The following is a 19257-nucleotide window of genomic DNA, read 5'->3' on the forward strand; positions in this document are numbered from 1 at the left end:
CCTGTCCAACTTTTCCTCCTGTTGTCGACCTCATCCTAGTCACTCTGTTACACAAGGGGGATTTCAACCGGTGCTGATGGTAGCACCGGCCACACCAGAGAAAACACGGGAACCTGCTGCAGACATCGCTCGCGGCTCACCGGATCTACGGGTTTACCTCTCAGAAATAGTGTATTCTTGCTTTTCTACTATAGTCGGAGAAGAAGAGAGGGAGAGATCACACCTCCTTCTTTATTGGGATTTAATTCTGGATGGGAACTCCCCGGAGGCGACACGTGTTGCATTGTTCACTACATTTTCTGCATTTTACAGTTTACCAAAGGAGACCACGCCCCAGACAAAGGAGGAACAGACATGGCAGCCCACCAGAGTGGAAGCCATGTGACCCAGTGCAATGCAGGTGCGGAGGGAGCCGTGGCTGCACCGTGGCCTCCCCACGTGGGCTCCACCCTGGGCGTCCAGCACGCATCCTGTGGTGCCTGGCTTAGAGCTGTTTCCACACTGGGGTTTGCTCTGTCCTGCAGGTCCTGCGCAGGCAGAGGCTGGAGATGGGACCCTGGGGCTCCAGAGGCTGCAGCCAACGTGAGGACACACGTCTCCAGTGCCTGCACAGGGATTTCACTCCGTGTCAGCGCTGACTGACAGCTCCAATCAATTCCTCCACTTTAAGCAGAGGTACATTCCGCATGCGCTGGCTCGCCGCTCTGGCAGAGAGTGGAGCATCTATTGTCAAATATATACGATGACATTAGAAATGCAAACTTGCTGGAGCCAATGGTAATGTGCTATTTAAAACTTATGAACCCAAATGAGGGCTTATTTTCTCCAAATTGAAATTTATAGTTTCATTTCAGAGTGCTAGCTTGAATATTGATGGGGCTCAGGCAAGCAGGTATAAAGCGGCAATGGGAGACAAAGCCAGGGCACGCCAGGCACAGAGGAGCGATTATGGAAATGCTGGGCCCCGGACCTGCGTTCCTGGGCGGATTTGTGCAGGGGAAACGCAGCCCTGGGTTGCTGAGTGTTTGTTTGCTCTTGCACCGTGGGAGTTCCATGCGAAGAAGAAAGGGAAGAGAACGTCATAGGTCAGGGCCTTCACGTCTCTGGGAAGGGTCATCTCCTACTCCTAGTGTCCATCTCCCTGGGCAGCCCGTGATTAACGCCTTGGCCTGTCACCAAAAAGGTTATGATGTCATAATTTACCGAAGTTGAAATCCAAGTTGGTTACCCCAATAAGCACTGGGGACCTGGGTGGATGCCAGCTGCCACCTGCCACCTTCAGGCCCGGGGTCGTCTGGGGAGTGCCCAGCAGGCAGGTGCTCTCTGTCTGTCTCTCTCTCCCCGCTACTCGCTTTCTGCCTCTCAAATAAATAAAAAGTTTCAAACATAATAATATTCTTGGCTGCGGCCCGGCCTCCGTCTGCTTGGGTGGCTACAAGAGAATGTCACGTGCTGGGCAGCATAGGAACACGAGTGACTCCTCGGAGTTCTGGGATCTGGGGAGTCCAGGCCCCCCAGGCTCGGCATCCGGGGTGCGCTGAGGGTCCTTCTCGCTGAGCGGTGGAAGCGGCAGAGGAGGCCTTCAGGGGCTCCACCCCCGATGGAGCGCGCTGGGCGTAGGGCTTGCCTGTGGAATTGGGGACACAAACATTCGGTCCACAGCAGACTGCACTGGGGCTGCCTTCCTAGAACTGTACCCAGGAGACACACGAAATCTCTTTATATTAGCAAATTGTTTTTTAAAACTTTATGCAAAAAGAGAAGATAGAACAAGAGAAGTGAAGGGCAGGGTCTGTGTTTCCCACGTCACGGGCCAGGCAGGGCCAGGCCCTCCGCACAGGCCGGTCACGCCGCGGACACCCCTGGCTTCGAGGCCCACATGTTGTTGCCCGATTCCAGTGCAAGCTTCCTGCAACGCTGCCCCCGGCGTGGAGAAAACTTGGAAATAGAAAACCTTGCTATTGACACATGTGGTATAAACGAGAACCCTCCGTACACACTGCAGCAAAAAAACTCGGCTGAAATGTGAAGTATATATTTCATATGTAACGACTCTGAACATATGATTAACTGTATACTACACACACGTATGTTTCATGTGGCATGCGTGTGAGTACCGGCACGTGTGTCAGTCCTGCAGCTGGCCACGGCAGAGCAGCGGCCTCAGAACAGCTATGTGACGGCTGCACGTCGCCTGCTTGGGCTGCAGTGGGGGCCGAGCAGTGCCTGTTGCATTGTCTGTGCTGTCAACACGTGACGGCCACGGCAGGGCTGGGCATGTACCTGCTTTGTGCTTAAAAACTGTTGGCTATAATTACAGGTACAAATATTCGCATTGCTCTATTTCTGGTGTTTCCAGAATGAGTCCCTAAACAAGCAAATTTCGTACAGATTAACACACCATCTTTCCTACAGCGTCTTCACCCAGTCGTCTTCTCAACCCGGTAGGAAGCTGGGCATCAGGCGACTCCCCCGTCTCACATCCTGCAACCTGGGACGTGTCCTTCTCTCCTTTTTTAAATCACTGTAGTCTTGTGGTCTCTTTCTACTCCAAAGAACAGACTCAACATCAAACGCCGAAAATTTCATTGAAATCAAATATTTCAATGAACATGCTCGTAGTAAGTTATGAATTATTCTTGGTCACCTTAAAACTAGAACTTGTATTATAAATTCTTTGTAATCACAATGCAAGAAAGATTGTCTAGGTCGAGCCCTAAGAAGTCGTCTTTTATTGGCGACCTCACATGGTTCAGTGTGATCTTTAGTGCCGGCGAAATAAGCACACCAACTCCTTTTACATCTGGTTAAGATCTAAAATGTATATTTTACAGACAGTTTAAAACGAGCAGGTTGCGAGCACACAGCGAGCGTGTACATCCATCCATGCACCTCGCCACCGTGCACTGAGGCGCTGACTCGTTTAGGGACGGAATGAAATATTAATCGTGGAGCAAATAAAGCAGCGCTGTAATGGCAAGTTCCTATATCTGGGGACCCGGCTGTCACCGTGGGCACCAGTGAAGTAGCTCTGGCCTAATTTCATCTGACTTGGGATGTGTGCAGATCACAGGGAAATGTGAACTGAGTCCACACGGAGAAGATCAGCAAAGACAGGAAATCATTGCAAATCAGAAGCTTATCAATATTTCACTAGGCTAAAACCAAACATCTCACTCTTCAGAGAGAGGGGATGCTCTCCCGAAGCCTCGGCACCGGGCTTTGAAAGTTCACTGTCTCGCCGTGTGTGCCAAGAATTCAAGCGCGACCTTGGCATCCGTTTGTGTGTATCTGTACTGCGGGAACTTCGGTCGCAGGTCTCAGGGTAGCGTCCTGGGATCACAGAAGGATGCTCATGGTTTGTTGTCACTTGTAAGCCATTTAGTCTGTGCACTGCCCTGGAGGGGCGTCTACCAACAGCGGACCCAGCAGGGTCCGGTCCGCAGTAAGGTGGCACCTCCTCCCCCCACCAGCAGGAAGGGTGCTCGCTCACAGACCGCCACGCTTCTCCCTCAGGTCCCCAGTGCGACAGCTGGAAGGGCCGGGGGCATTGTCGATGTTTCAGTGGCTTAAAAACAAATCAAAACCCAAAACAGGAAGTGCCCTCCGATCTCCCCCCTTACCAGTGGATTTTCAATGCGGTCACTAAGAAACACACTCAGCTTTATAAATCTTTCAAGATATAATCCTCTGCTCTGTGACAAATTCCCCTTGGATAGAGACAAATAAACCAAGAAAAATAAACAAAACACACCAATTAAGGTTCAATTTAATACTTCATATAAACTGAGAGAACGTTGACAAATTTAGCCATTCACTGGGCTTGGAAGGCTTATGTTTTGATTTGTCATTTGAGTTTTTTGCCTTCAGGAGGAAGAAAAAAAATCCTGGCAATGTTTATAAAAGTAGGAACATTTTCTCTGCAGGGAAAAATATCTAAGGATGTCAGCAGTTTTGTCAAAATTTAAATGTCCTGGGCAGAAGAGGGTGCTCATTCTGGGAAATTTAAAAATCCCCCCCCCCCCCCCCGCCAAAAGCATAATTACCTCGGAGCCTGGATATTTCTATTTTAAGATTTGTTTATGTGAAAGGCAGGGTGACAGAGAGAGGGAGAAGCAGAGGGCAATGTCTTCCGTTTGCTGGTCCCCTCCCTGAATGCATTGAGGCTGGACGTGGCTGGACGTGGGGCCGGGAACTCCTCCCGTGTCTCCTCCATGGTGGTAGGCAGTGAAGTGTGTGGGCCTGCTTCAGGCACGGAAGCAGGGAGCTGGACGGGAGCAGAGGAGCCGAGACTGGGAGCAGGCTCTGATCTGCTATGGGGACAGCCTGAAGAGCGGCTTAACCCGCTGTGCCACAGCTCCCACGGTGAGCCTTCCACACCACACACACACACACCACACACACACGCACACACACACACAACTGGCTCCTATCTCCCGGCCCAGGAGTCCACTAAAAAGTGCCCTCCATCTGAAAGCCTCCCGCTGTGTCCAGTTTCTAGGGGGCACCTGCCTCTGGCCAGCTGTTCCCATCAGAGCCCCCAGCAGGCCGACTGCAGAGCCAGTTCCTCTCCTGCCCCGGCACTCATCCATTCCCGAGCCCCGCTGAGCTGACCACTCACCTGCTCTGGCTCAACACCGGGGCTCACGTTTCAGTCTTCATCTTAAAAACCATCATCCTTGTTTCGTGTTGTTTTCCATCCTTTCCTTTGTGAATGCCCAACTCTGGTGGGATTTGCTCAGCTCCGTGGGATCTGCACAACTCTCACTGGATCAGTACAACTCCCATGGGGTCCACACAGCTCCCTTGGGATCCATGCAGCTCCTACAGGCTCTGTACCACTCATAGGATCCACACAACTGCCATGGGCTCCACAAGGCTCCCGTAGGATCTACAGAGCTTCCATGGGATCCACATGGCTCCATTGAGATCCACTCTTGTATGAGCCACATGGCTTCCATGGGACTCGTGTGGCTCCCATGGGATGCACGTAACTCCTGTGGGATCCATATAACGGCCATGGGGTCCACATGGCTCCCAAGGGATTCACATTCTCACAGTTTTCCCTGACCTTGCTGCACACCAGGTCCCTGGACCCTGTGGGCTGCCTGTCCCACCGTCTGTGTCCCCACACTCCTGCCTTAGCCTCTGCCCTCCTCCCTTTCCCACTCTCGCCATGGAGCAGGGCCTCTGTCCGAGCATCTCCCAGGGAGTGCAGGCTCTCAGCTTGTCCATGCCCTTGTTTACCTCATGCCTTTTTTTTTTCTTTAGACAGGCAGAGTGGACAGTGAGAGAGAGAGACAGAGAGAAAGGTCTTCCTTTTGCCGTTGGTTCACCCTCCAATGGCCGCTGCAGCTGGTGCGCTGCGGCCGGCGCACCGCGCTGATCCGATGGCAGGAGCCAGGTGCTTCTCCTGGTCTCCCATGGGGTGCAGGGCCCAAGGACTTGGGCCATCCTCCACTGCACTCCCTAGCCACAGCAGAGAGCTGGCCTGGAAGAAGGGCAACCGGGACAGAATCCAGAGCCCCGACCGGGACTAGAACCTGGTGTGCCGGCGCCACAAGGCGGAGGATTAGCCTGTTGAGCCACAGCGCCGGCATACCCCATGCCTTTTGAAGTGTGCACTGAGAGATCGGAAGGTCTGGGTCACGCAGTGCCGGAGTTCTGCCCCAGGCTTGTCCTCACGTGAGGAGGCCAACGTGGAGATGTGCAACTCCTTGCAAAGCAACGCTAAGGATTGCAAGATGAACAGAGAGCAAAGCCAAGCTCGGAGCCTTGTGCAAGTGCCCAGGTGGAACACAGCTCCTGGCCTTTGTGCCGGGTGGAAGGAGCTGCCTCCCAGTAGTGCAGAAGCAGCCGAGTCCTCCTGGCTAGAAGTCAGGCTCACCACAGCCATCGCCGAGTGTGGCATCCCCTGCAGAGCCACACCCTCCTCCTGTCCTGTTCACCGGACGGTGACCAGGGCTAAGCCAACGCCCCTGCCCGGGATGTGCTGCACCTGGGCCTGCAGGGCAGAGGCAGCAGCCAGAGGCTCTGTGGCCCACGGCCCTGCTCACAGAGGATGGCAGAGAAATCAGATTCTAGCTTGGGGCATTTTTTCTTTTGTTGCAAAGAAAGCTAATCAATGGCACTTGTGCAATCATGGACGAAGACTTAACTCAGGGACATCCGACAGGTGCCAGAGAGGCTGGCTGGAGTGGTGGGCATGCGGAGCTAGGGCACGGGAAACGACTGGGAGGAACCACCAAAGGTGGGGGAGGTGGGCTCAGCCATCCTCACGGGATTACGCTGCGGGCGGGCGTCACCTGGGGGACAGGGGTCACATATCAAGAAAAGGAACTTCTTGTTCTTGCTACAAGTGGACTTCCAAGAAGATGCAGAGATGGGCCTAGAAGGTTCAGGGGTCCACACACGGTTTGGTCCCGAACGATGCTCACTCATCACACAGGTGCCGCAAGGATCCCGGGAGACTGCCCAGGGAGGAAGCAGCGGTCCCCACCGGAAATGGTCAGTGGTAGGGGAAGGTGGGCCACGGGGCGCTGTGAGCTGGGGATGGCTTGGGGCACCTTCTGTTCATGGAGACGTCACGGGATGTCCTTGGGGAAAGGCACCAGGAGTGGCACAATGGGGCTGGGGGGGGGGGTCACTCTACTGACAGCTGCACCCAACAGCAGCAGAGCCCTTAGTGTGTGCGTCCTCACAGCTGTGTGTGAGCAGAGACCATGAGACCACGGGAGCCACGTGGCTCCACCTGATCAAAGCAGCAGGCAGGGGTCCAGGACGGTGCTGAGCACCGCTCTGTGTCTGTGTGGCAGGAGTGACGCAGGTGGTCGGGGCCACGTTCAGAGGCCACGGAACAGGGCTGTCAACAAGCATGCTGCTCCATCTGCGACAGCCCGAGAAAGCCCGGGCAGCTGCGGCCAGCAACACGGCCCCAGCCCAAAGCTGGCTCTCTGACCTGTGCTATCTGCACAGCCCTAATCCAGGGTCTGGAGCGAAGGCCAGGTCCCCACGAGGAGGGGCCATGTGCTGACAGGTGGGTGCAAAATGGCAGACGGAAGCCGGAGCAACCCCATGTCCTCGCGCCCTCGGGGACTCCTGCCTCCGCACCAGGAGACTCGGCGGTGCGGCGGACACTGTGCATGGAGCATGGAGGGAGCGCCCAGGAGCTCCGTGTACCCCCTCCCCACTCCCTGAAGACAGAACTGAAAGGTGGGCGGGAACAAGGACCTGGAGACCAGAGCGCAGACGACAGAGCTGGAGGCCGGTGGGGCTGGGGGGCTCTTGGATGCTGCCTCCCAGAAGGCCCCGGGGCTGTCCCTTGGTGTGCACAGTGCGATCCTAGGGAGGCTCAGCCGTGTCCCCAAGAGCTGTATCAGCCATAAAGTCGGGTTTTTTGTTGCATTTGTTTTTAACGGCTGGGAGCATCCGTGGGCGCTCTAGAAAGGTTTCCCGGGAGGGACCTGCAGATCGGTGCAGGCCTGGAGACAGACATGTGCGGGCATCTCTTCATCCGGGCTTCCTGGAGCAGCGGCTTGGATAAGGCCCCGGGCGGGGTGAGAGAGGCGGCCAGGGCTGCACACACTGCCCGGGAGTGCCCACGCCGGGGCGGAGGAGGCTGATGGCGGCCATGCCCACTGCCAGGCTAAGCTCTCCAAGCTTAGCGAGGCGAATGTGTCAACGCAAGAGGAAAGAGCTACCCCGGCGTGGGCCCAGGGCGCCCCTCCCCTGGCTAATGCGTGGGTCACGGGCGGCCTAATCCCCCCGCTCGCCCCCGCCCCCAGCCGCCAGGACTGAATCCCCCGTGCCTTATCGCACTGTCACAGGCTGGGCCGCGCAGAAGGGCTGTGGAGGAGGCGCAGCGTGAAGATGGCGGAGATGTGCGCATCAGAGGCCCTGGATTTGTGAGTCGCCTCCGACAGACCAGAGCCGGCGCCTCCAGGCCCTGGCCACCCAGCCGTCCCCTCCCCTGCCGCGGCCCTGCCCACCACCCAGCCCTTGTCCACCAGGCAGGTGTGCTTTGTCCTTGCCCACCCACCCGAAGTCCTCTGGCAGCGAGGGTAAGGCTGCAGGAAGCCAGGGGCCCCGGGGTCTCCTAAGAACAGAGCGAGGTGAGCTGTGGAAGGCTCGGTTCTCCGGCCTTGCAGAAATGTGTGTCTCAGAGGTGTTCGCTGGGCAGCAAGGATGGGGCTTGTCAAGACAGCATCCTCATGCTTTTCATCTCAAAATCTTGTTTATTTGACAGGCAGAGTTACAGAGAGAAGAGACAATGGGAGAGACAGCGCTTCCATCTGCTGATCCACTCCCCCAAAGGACTGTAACAGCTAGGGCTGGGCCAGACCAAAGGCAGGAACCAGGGACTCCACCTGGGTGCCCCACATGGGTGGCAAGGACCAAAGTCCTGGGGCCACCATCCACTGCTTTCCCAGACACGTTAGCAGGGAGCGGGATCAGAAGTGGAGCAGCCGGGGCTGCACCCGCCACCCACAGGCGATGCCGGTGTCACAGGCGGCAGCTTAACCTGCTCCTCCAGGTCGCCAGTCCCCCTCGGAGGGTCTAGGAGGCTGACTCATCACTGCCATCCTCAGGGGAAGACAGGACCCTGCATGCGCTGTGTCTCAGCCACTGAGGGAGGAGCGATGGGGCACGGGGGACGCCCGAGGCTCTTGTGCTTAGCACAGCAGCAGAGCGAACGTTTGCAGCAGTGAAAGGAGTTGTGCTGCTTCCTGAGACCCAGGGCTGTGCACAGCGGAGGGGAGGCCAGCCCCAAGGCCCCGTCTCCCACACCTTGTGGCCTGCGGGGGCCACTCGGGGCCTCGTGGAGAACCAGGACAACAGCACCCAGCCCGCACCTGCCTCTCCCCTACCCAGGTGCTGCCACTGTCAGCTAGCGGTGTGGGGATGTTGCCAGAGACGAAGGTGGCCTGTGCCCCGGCCAGCCGGCTGTTACCATGGGCAACAAGGCAGGTCCATGCCAAACTGATGGCTTCAGAGAATGTGGACCAGAAGTGACGGGTGGAAAGCAGGGCCCAAGGGAAGCCGTCACACGAAGGCAGGTAAACCGGGTCAGCTGCAGGAAGAATGAGAAACACTGGAAAAGCCCACTTTTTTTTATATGATCTTGACGTGGACTCAGAAGCCAAAAAATGACATTGGCTTACGTGTCTACAGAAAACCAGTCGGGCTAGGGGACGAGCACAGGTGCACACACAGGCGAGGCTGGTAAGTGGCACACAGTGTGCCAAGTTAGTCAACTGTAAAATTCAACAAGGGGAAGCCAATTTCCAATCAGTAATAAATCCAACATGTCCATTTTTGAAGTTTTCTTTGAATGTGTCCTAGTAACCAAGGCACGTTTATGTTTTCTGTGTGTGAGGGCGGTGGGTAATTGTGCTGGGCACTAATGATCCCTGTTATACTTTGTGCACCTTTGCAGTCAAAGTACCCAGGGCTGTGTCGAAGGGTGGAACCCTGGCTCTCAAAGACTGCTGTCAAGAAGTCATGGGGCAGAGAGAACTTTCCATGAACATTGGCTACCATTCTTAATGATGGTCTTTGAGGTATGCACGGAAATGACTGAAATGGATTGCTCCTCCTCCATAGCCCTAAGCCATTGGAACCAAGGTTCAAAGCTTTGTGGGAGGTATTTGCAGGCTTATTTGTTTGTCAAAACCCAAACTGGCTCATCAGTTGATTTGTGTTAGCACGGACCTTACCAGAACTGAGATTAGACTCCAACAATGCCGTGGGGGTTCCGTTCTCTGCTTTGTAAGATGTTTAGCTGAGGCTCTGGGCTCAACCCTTCCAACCCCAGCACCCAGCCCGAGCTTCAGAAATGTCTCCATGATTGCCAAGTGTCCCGAGAGGGTCGCATCACCCCTAGAGCTCCACAGACGTAGATGCCTGGAGAAGCTGGGGAGGTCCAACACAAAACGTGCCCGTGTTCCACTGCAGAGTCCTGTGCCGAGCAGGGGCACACAGTCAGCTCTGAGCCCGGGCACCCAGCTCTGCCTTCACAGCAGAACGCGCTGGGGTCAGCTCATTTCCAGCTCACTGCAGATTTCAGACCTCGTGACCTTCACACACAGAGGTTTGTGGGGACATGCAGAGGTAGGTGTGGACATGCAGAGGAAGGTGTGGACATGCAGAGGTAGGTGTGGATATGCTTAGGTGTGAGGGCAGCAGTAGGTGTGAGGACAGCAGTGGGTGTGAGGACAGCAGTGGATGTGAGGACAGCAGTGGGTGTGAGGACAGCAGTGAGTGTGTGAAGACAGATTGGTGTGTAGGCACACCAGTAGGTGTTCGGGGACATGCAGTCTTCAGGCTCCGAGTGTCCGTGTTTTCTTTCCTGAGAACAATACCAAATTCTCTTCATCCCCCCAAGTCACTGCTCCCACTTCTCTCCTCTTGGACTCCCTGAGGACGTGAGGTTGCGCATGTGCGCAGGAGAATCGGCTCTGCTCTCCGTGTGTGGCAGGCCCTGTGCGTGGGAGGTCCCCTGGGTCTCCAGGAGGAAGAGGGGGAGGAAGCGCAGCGTCTCCTTGGTGCCTTGCTCGCTGCAGTGGCACTGCCCACTCACTCTGCAGCTGGGGTGTGAGCGTCTGAGCGTCTGTGTTGCTCCCTGGCTCAGCAGGTGGAAAGGGCTCCCTTGCAGCTGGCAGGCACCAGCCAGGAACACCGAGGTGTTCAGATGCATCAGCACCAACACAGGTTTGGGAGACCCAATCGACAGGAGCCAAGCTGGAGGCATCCCAATACCTGACTTTGAAATATACTCCGGAGCTCTCGCAACCCAAAGAAAGCATGGCGCTGGCATGAGCCCTGACACACGCCCCAAGGCAGCAGAGCAGAGAGCCCAGAACCCAGTGCCCACTCTCCCAGCCGACCACCTCGTGAAAACTCACCAAGAACATACACAGAGAAAGGAAAATCACAAATAGATGAGATACGGGAAGTGCACGTGCAGAGGGATGGAACCTGTGTCTCAGCATACACAAATTTAACTCAGAATGAACCAAGACGTACACGTAAGACTCGGAACCATGAAACCATGAGAAGACAGGAAACGCATGGAGACATTGCTATGGGCAAAACTCCCTTGGGGAAGACATCAAAAGCACAAGAACAGACAGACCAATGGGATTATGTCAAAATAAGAAGTTTCTTCACCACAAAGAAAATCATAAACAGAGCAAAGATACAACCTCCCAAATGAGAGACTCTTCGCAAGCTACACATTCTGCAGGGGACTGAAACCAGGGATAGAAATCTATTTATGCATATATTAACTATGTGTTATATTTTAAAGTGTATGTTAAATATTTATTGGAAGGGGAAAGTGAATGGGGAGGGGAGAGATTTTTCATCCCCTAGTTCGCTCCCCAAATAGTGCAAGGCTGGTGCTGGTCCAGACCAGGGTGGACTTTCACTCGGGTCTCCTAAGTGGTTACGGGGCCTCAAGCACTTAGGCCGCCCTCCGCTGCCTTCCCAGGCACACTAGCAGGGAGCTGGACAGGAAGTGGCGCAGCTGAGCCTCGAACCGGCTCTCCAATGCGGGGTGCAGATGCCACAGGTGGCCGCCTGGACTGCTACACCCCAGTGCTGGCCCCACTCAGGACCCCCGCATGCGCTGTGTCTCAGCTGCTGAGGGAGGAGCGATGGGGCACGGGGGACGCCCGAGGCTCTTGTGCTTAGTACAGCAGCAGAATGACGTTTGCAGCAGTGAAAGGAGTTGTGCTGCTTCCTGAGACCCAGGGCTGTGCACAGCGGAGGGGAGGCCAGCCCCAAGGCCTCGTCTCCCACACCTTGTGGCCTGCGGGGGCCACTCGGGGCCTCGTGGAGAACCAGGACAACAGCACCCAGCCCGCACCTGCCTCGCCCCCTACCCATGGCCCAAATAACTCCATGGCAAGAAAGGAAACAAAAACAACAAAATACAAAACTAAACATCATAATCTGATTAAAAAACCATGCAATTGCATTTTCTTAAAATATCTATATCTATATATATACACAAATGGCCAGCAGGTACATGAAGACATGCTCAACCTATCAGTCATGAGGCACATGCAAAACCATTTCTCCTTGGGTAGAACAGGTGTTACCAAAGGAAGAACACAATGCCCAGTGCAGGCAAGGGGGCGAAGGGGGAGTCCTAGAGCACAGAGCTGGGCTGTGCACTAGCACAGCCATTACGGAGCGCAGTGCGGAACTTCGGGAACAACTGCAAACAGAGCTGCCGCACCTGAATTAAAGAGCACGCCATGTCTACCTCAGCACCGTTCACCGCGTGCCACACGCCCCATCGGAGCGCCACGGTGGGAGGAGCGGGTTGTGACACAATACGACAATACGCACAACGGAGTCTTCTTCAGCCATCATGGGGTTGAAACCTTGCCATCTGTGAGGGCGCAGGTGGAGTGGCAGGAGCTCACCACATGCGGCGGGCAGAGACACGGTGCAGCGTGTTCTCACTCACGTGCAAGCGAGACGTTGGCCCCACAGCAGCAGAGACTACATCAGCTGTCATGGGAGAGAATGGTGTAGGGACGAGGCGGGACGGCCAGGGGTCTGACAGGAAGCCCCCGAATCCAGTCACACAATGGGAGTTGGTTGCAGTGGCCGTAGCACAGCAAGGTGAATGCAAACGGCAAAAATTCATATTCAAAAATAAATAGACTCGAGTTAGCTTGGTAGTCATCGTGCTAGGCCAGCTTTCTGCAAACCGCTCCCATCTCACTGGTGACTCTCCACTCAGCACGCGCCGACACGGTTAGAACCGTATGGGGGAGATCTTTCCCGCACCGGTCCGGGAATTTTCCAAGTGTTTCCTAAGGTCAGGTTGTATGGACAACATCAGTGGTGCTACAAGGCTATTTCAGTTTAAAGTGCTCTTTTAAAGAAGTGAAATTGTAGCTGATGCTACAATGACTGAACTTGGTTTGTCTTTTCTAGCAAGCATCCTAATGCTGCTGCGAGTATTTGAACTCTGATCACAGCAAAGATGAAACTGTGAGCCTGTTCCGTATTATTTGTTCACCAAGAGGAAGAAAAGTGAGGAAACTTCGGTTCCTAACATTAAAACCACAGTGGATTCGATTTGTAAGGAAGCCCCCAAGAAATTCAACGAAATGACTCAGAAGTCTGCTCAATTATCCCATGACATAGCAAAACACAAGCAAATGTTTCGGATAAAAATATGTTCGTTTACACAATGTTGTACATTCAGGGGAATATGTTTTTTATTTGAACAATTTGGTATCCTCTTTCTAAGTAATATCTGTAAAAATACAGATTTTCAAAGGCTGAGAGTTGCTGGGAGCGCTGGGCATTGCTAATGAATGCAATAAAACATTTGTTGTTGCTTTTATGTTAACAAGATTCCAGAGCACTGCATATTCTGGTTTATAATTTTCATTTAAAACTAGTTCTAGTTTGATTAGTTTTAAATGACTCATTCTGTTAAAAAAGTCTTTTGAGCAACCTTAACTTTACCATGTAGTTCATGATTTCAATGCATTCCCTCCCACGTTTCTTTAATACAAACAAGAAGAGCTAACGTTTAGCTACGATTTAATGAGTGACTGGCTCATCTGGGTATTAAACTGTTTGCACATAATATCTCATTTAACCTGCACAGTGAGTCTCTGGGTTGATAACTTTGGTAAGACAACATATGAATGTGTATTTCTGTCTACTTACTTAAATTCTGATAATAATTTATGAACAGACTTACACTTTGAACTTCAAGATTTTGAATGTTATATTATCATCTAATAAGGTACATAGTAATTAAACACAATGGAGAAGAAATGTAATTCAAAGTATTGTACAGGGGACACTGATTGATTTTCTTAGATGTGTTTTTCTAATAGAAAATCAATCCTCATTGCTGCCTATTCAATGTTGAATGACTCTATCAAATAGGAGAGTGGGATTCTCTGAGAAGAAAGGGATACTTAATTAAAATTTATTTTTAATTTTTAAAAAAAGATTTATTTATTTATTTGGAAGGCAGAGTTAGAGAGAGTGCGAGGGACAGAAATATCTTCCATCCGCTGGTTCATTCCCCAAATGGCTACAAAGGTGAGGGTTGGGCCAGGATAAATGCAGAATCCAGGAGCTTCTTCTGGGTCTCCCACATGGGTGCAGGGGCCCGTGCACTTGGGCCATCTTCTGTTTTCCCAGGCCATAGCAGAGAGCTGGGTCAGAAGTGGAGCAGCTGGGACTCCAACAGGGCTCACACGGGAGCCAGCACTGCAGAGTGACTTAACTCACTGAGCCTCAGGGCAGGTCCCTCAAAGTTATTTTTTTACATAGAAATTGTATACATTGTTGAGTACCATATGATGTTTTGATACATGTATACATTGTGTATTGTTCAAATATCTATCTCCTCAAACACTTAACATTTCTTAGTGTGAAAACCTTCAAAATCATTTCTTCTAGCTTGCTATACATACAGACACACACACACACACACACATACAATATTCAGTGGATCATTGTTGCCTGTAGTCACCCAACTATGCAAACGAAACCAGAACGTGTGTCTCCTGACCACGACTTAGTTCCCATCATTCAAACTTCCCCATCCCCCATTCCCTTGCCTCCCCAGCCTCTGATAGCCACCATCCCAGCTTCCCCCCTACGAGATCAACTTTTCTGGATTCTACAATAAGTGAGATTGTGCATCCTTGTCTTTCTATAGCCAGCTTCTCTTCATGGCGAATGACAGGATTTCATTCATTTTTATAGCTGAATAATATTCCGTGGTGCGTATGCGTGCACACACACGTCTATATATACGCATTCATCCGTCGGCAGACACATTGAAGCCCCGCCTTGGCTGTTGCAAGTGATTTTTCAGTAAACCCAAGACTGCAGATGTCTTTTGGACAGCCTGGTTTCATTTCCTTTAGACGTACACCCAGGGGCAGCATTGCCAGATTGTACGGCAGTTCTATTTTTAATTTTTAAATGAAACTCCAGGTTGATTTTCAAAATGGGTTTGCGGATTTGCATTTCCGCCAATGGTGTGCAAGCGTTTCCCCCTCTCTACTTCTCCGCCAGTGTGTGTTATCATATGTCTTGTTTTCCCAGCTCGAGTAAGGTGACAGCTCCTTGCGAATTTGATTTGCATTTCCCTAATGATTAGTGATACTGGGCATTTTTTTCATGTATCTGTTGGCCATATGTATGCCTTGCTTTGAACAACGTCTGTTTAGATCTATTACTCATTTTGAAATCGTATGATAATCTTTGTGGCTCTTGAATCTTTTTGCGGTCTTGATATCGTCCTACTATTAACCCCTTATGAGATGAATAGTTCACAAATGGTGTCTCCTGATCTATTATTGTCTCTTCATTCCACTGATTGCTATTCGTTGCTGTGCAGAAAGACTTTATGTTGTAAAAAATCCCATTTATCTAGCTTTGCTTTTATTCCTTTGCGTTTTGGAGTCTCATCCAGAAATCCCTACCCATTTCAGCTGAAATGTTTCTACCACTTTTATGCTTTTGGGTCTTAAATCTGAGTCTTCAATTCATTTTGAGTTGATTTTGTATTTTATGAGAGACAGGTGCATCGTTTCATTCAAGTTTTCAAGCACCATTCTTTGTGAGGACCGTCCCATCTCCCATGAGTGCCCAAACACTGTTGTTGGAGATTGAGTGTTTGTAGCTGCGTGGGTTTACTGCTAGGAATTGTAGCGTTTTACTGTTTTTGTGTTGTGTTATTCATGGTAAGTGCGTTGATTTTATATTATTGTATTGTTCAAATGGACTCTCGTTAGCTAAGATCTACACTAGACATTCGCGTCATTATTGGCGTCCCCCAATACGTAAATCATTGACTTTCTCCAACATAAATCTTAGTGTTTTTTGACTATTTGCACAAGATAAATTTCTAAAATGGTCCTCTGAAATTGTTATCCATAATGACTAATTTATTCCTATTGCAATTAACAATAGAGTTTATTTTACCACAGTCATAAAAAAACTGGCTTATTTTATATATTTGAAACATTTAATGAAAAATATTTTTCATGCTTTAATTTTTAAACTTTTCATCCATAGATAATTTTAGATTTGCATGTAATTGTAAGAAATAAGAGAGGGAGAGCTGCCTTGTCACCTTTCCCCTGAAGCCCTGTGTGCAACTCTGCACCACACAAACCCACGGTGCGATCAGGATCCCAGAGGGTGACCATCTCCTCTCATCACCACACCCACCTCCGCCCTCACAGCCCTCAGCGGGCGTCATCTACAGTCGGTCCCTGAGGCTGAAGAACCTGCCCCCTTGGACAGACGTGCTGTTTCATGAGGGCTTTGTAGGTGGAGCCATGGGTGGGTGAGGCTGGCTCTTCACTTGGCACAATGCTCCGCCCACACAGCCAGGTTCCTGCACACACCATTACTGAGCAGCGGCTTGTGAAATGAATTCTTCCAAAGTCGCGCAGTCACTCAGCGACCGAAGGGCATCCAGGTTGCTTGCAGATCAGAGTTGATGATGCACAGAATTATGCACCATTTTTGAGTAAACACTGAAATAAGCTCCCAACTGCTGCCTTCCATGATGCTCCCATGTTTAATTTTTGGAGGAAGTGCCAAACCTTCCCAGAGTGGCCGCCACGCTCTGTTTCCACGGTGCTGTGCGAGGGATTGTAATTACTACTTTTGCTGAAAGTACTTTTGCTTTTCTTCTTTTTCTTCTGCATGCTTTGAACGGGAGAGGAAAGCAACCTGTACCCGTGTTCATTCCGCAAGTGTTATAAAGGCCCTTTTGTCTGTCCCCCGAGTGAGAGCAGGAGCCTCCTCCTTGGGTCTACTCATGAACGACGCCCTGGAAACAGATAAAGCCCCCACTGGACCTACAGCTCGGGCGTCTTCGCATGAAATTTACTAAGGGAAGCATCACAGCCATGGAGCCACAGGGCGATAGTTGAGCGGGTGAGCAGTGAGAGACTTGCGGGCAGGGAAACTTTGCGACAGGAGGGGAGCCCTGAGGAGCCATCGCTGCTCCTGGATGAGCCGTCAGAAGGGCTTGTGTGTGCGCAGGGCACAGTGGCCCCAGCAGTCAGGGCCACGGTGGCACTGAAGCCACCGGTTCCCAGCCCTCTGAGCCTTAATACACCAGAGGTCCTTCTACCGTGGTTCTCAGACTTGACATTGTGCCTGGATTCACACCTGCACACCCACGAGCTCACAGGCATGAAAAAAGAGAAATGCAAGAGAGAAAAAACATGGCTTAGAGAATATCAGAAACTATAAAGACCAAATCACAGTCTTTCACTCTCACACACACACAACATACACACACACACACACTCACAAACCCCTCTAGGAAACTCATATTCAGACTGTAGAAAGCAAGTGAACAGGTTGACAACCTTTCAAGAAAGTGTTGTGGAGTGGAAGATCCACTTACAGGGCTGGCGCTGTGGCGTAGCGGGTAAAGCTGCCGCCTCAGTGCCAGCATCCCATATGGGCGCCAGTTCAAGTCCTGGCTGCTCCACTTCTGATCCAGCTCTCTGCTGTGGCCTGGGAAAGCAGTAGAAGATGGCCCAAGTCCTACACCCACGTGGGAGACGGGGAAGAAGCTCCTGGCTCCTGGCTTCGGATTGGCGCAGCTCCAGCCATTGCAGCCAATGAACCAGCGGATGAAAGACCTCTCTCTCTCTCTCTGCCTCTCTGTAACTGTCTTTCAAATAAATAAATAATTTTTTCAAATAAATAAGTAAATCTTTTTTTATACAAAAGGAAGATCCATGTACTTATGGAGGGCCAAGGATAAAAATTACAGTGAACTCCTTGTAATAAATCATTCAAGCAAGAACAGAGTGATTTATTTAGAATGTGGAAGAAAAAATAAAGTTCACCATGAATCTATGCCCAGAAAAAAGCAATGGTCTGGTGCCTAGCACAGCTTCACTCACAACTGTCAGAAGATTGAGGAAAGAGGACGTCTTCCATTGGAACGAGTAAGTGCTCTGTGATATATCCAGTCGGTGAACTAGGCAACTATCAGAAGAAATGGACAAACAAGGCGCACGAAGGCACGGAGAAATCTTAAGTGCACATCCTGTGACGAGAGTAATCTGCAGAAGGCCGTATCCCACGCGACTGCATGGCCATGTTACTCCGTATCTCATGTGACTGTGTGGCCGTGTTGCTCCATATCCCACGCGACTGCATGGCTGTGTTGCTCCATATCCCACGCAACTGCGTGGCCGTTCTGCTCCATATCCCATGTGACTGCGTGGCCATGTTGCTCCGTATCCCACGCGACTGCATGGCCATGTTGCTCCGTATCCCACGCGACTGCATGGCTGTGTTGCTCCATATCCCATGTGACTGTGTGGCCGTGCTGCTCCGTATCCCACGCGACTGCATGGCCGTGTTACTCCATATCCCATGTGACTGTGTGGCCGTGTTGCTCTGTATCCCATGTGATTGTGTGGCCGTGTTGCTCTGTATCCCATGTGACTGTGTGGCCGTGTTGCTCTGTATCCCATGTGACTGCGTGGCCGTGTTGCTCCGTATCCCATGTGACCGCGTGGCCATGTTACTCCATATCCCACGCGACTGCGTGACCGTTCTGCTCCATATCCCATGTGACTGCATGGCCGTGTTGCTCCGTATCCCACGTGACTGCATGGCCGTGTTGCTCTGGAGAAGGTGCTGTGGTTGAGGGAAGGCACAGCTCACGACGGACCAGAGCTGCAGGTGTCCACTAGGTAAAGCACAGGACATTGAGAGCAGGCACTGTGTTCTGTGAGATATTCTCATGGTGGACACTCTACCCTACCCAGTTGTTAAAGTCCATGGAATCCTAGTGCAGAAAAGTGAATCTTAATGCATGCGAATTAAAAAGCCCTGTGGGAGCTGAAGAAATTGCACGCTGGACTGTGCTACATTTCCAGCCTCCAACTGCATCACAGAGCAAGGACGCAACCTCATTTGCCTTTACGTCAGCACCTGTGTGATTTTGGAAATGAAAGGGATTTGCAAGACTGAAGGCAAAAGGAGGCAGCACGTAAGCACTGTTCAGTCACTGATCCAGTCATTTCTTACAGGGGTGTACGGTGACAATTCTGCAGCCGAAAAGCAACATGTAGACGCTAGCATTGAGCAATCAAATAAATAGAAGGAATGAGGGTGAATGCTAAGCTTATCTATTCTGTAGGGATTAGAGTTGGCACCTCTGGTAGGCACACAGATTTAAATTATACAGCTACAAACAGGTTCCCACCGAGA

Source organism: Lepus europaeus, chromosome 15, assembly GCF_033115175.1.
Source record: "Lepus europaeus isolate LE1 chromosome 15, mLepTim1.pri, whole genome shotgun sequence".
Classification (NCBI taxonomy): domain Eukaryota; kingdom Metazoa; phylum Chordata; class Mammalia; order Lagomorpha; family Leporidae; genus Lepus; species Lepus europaeus.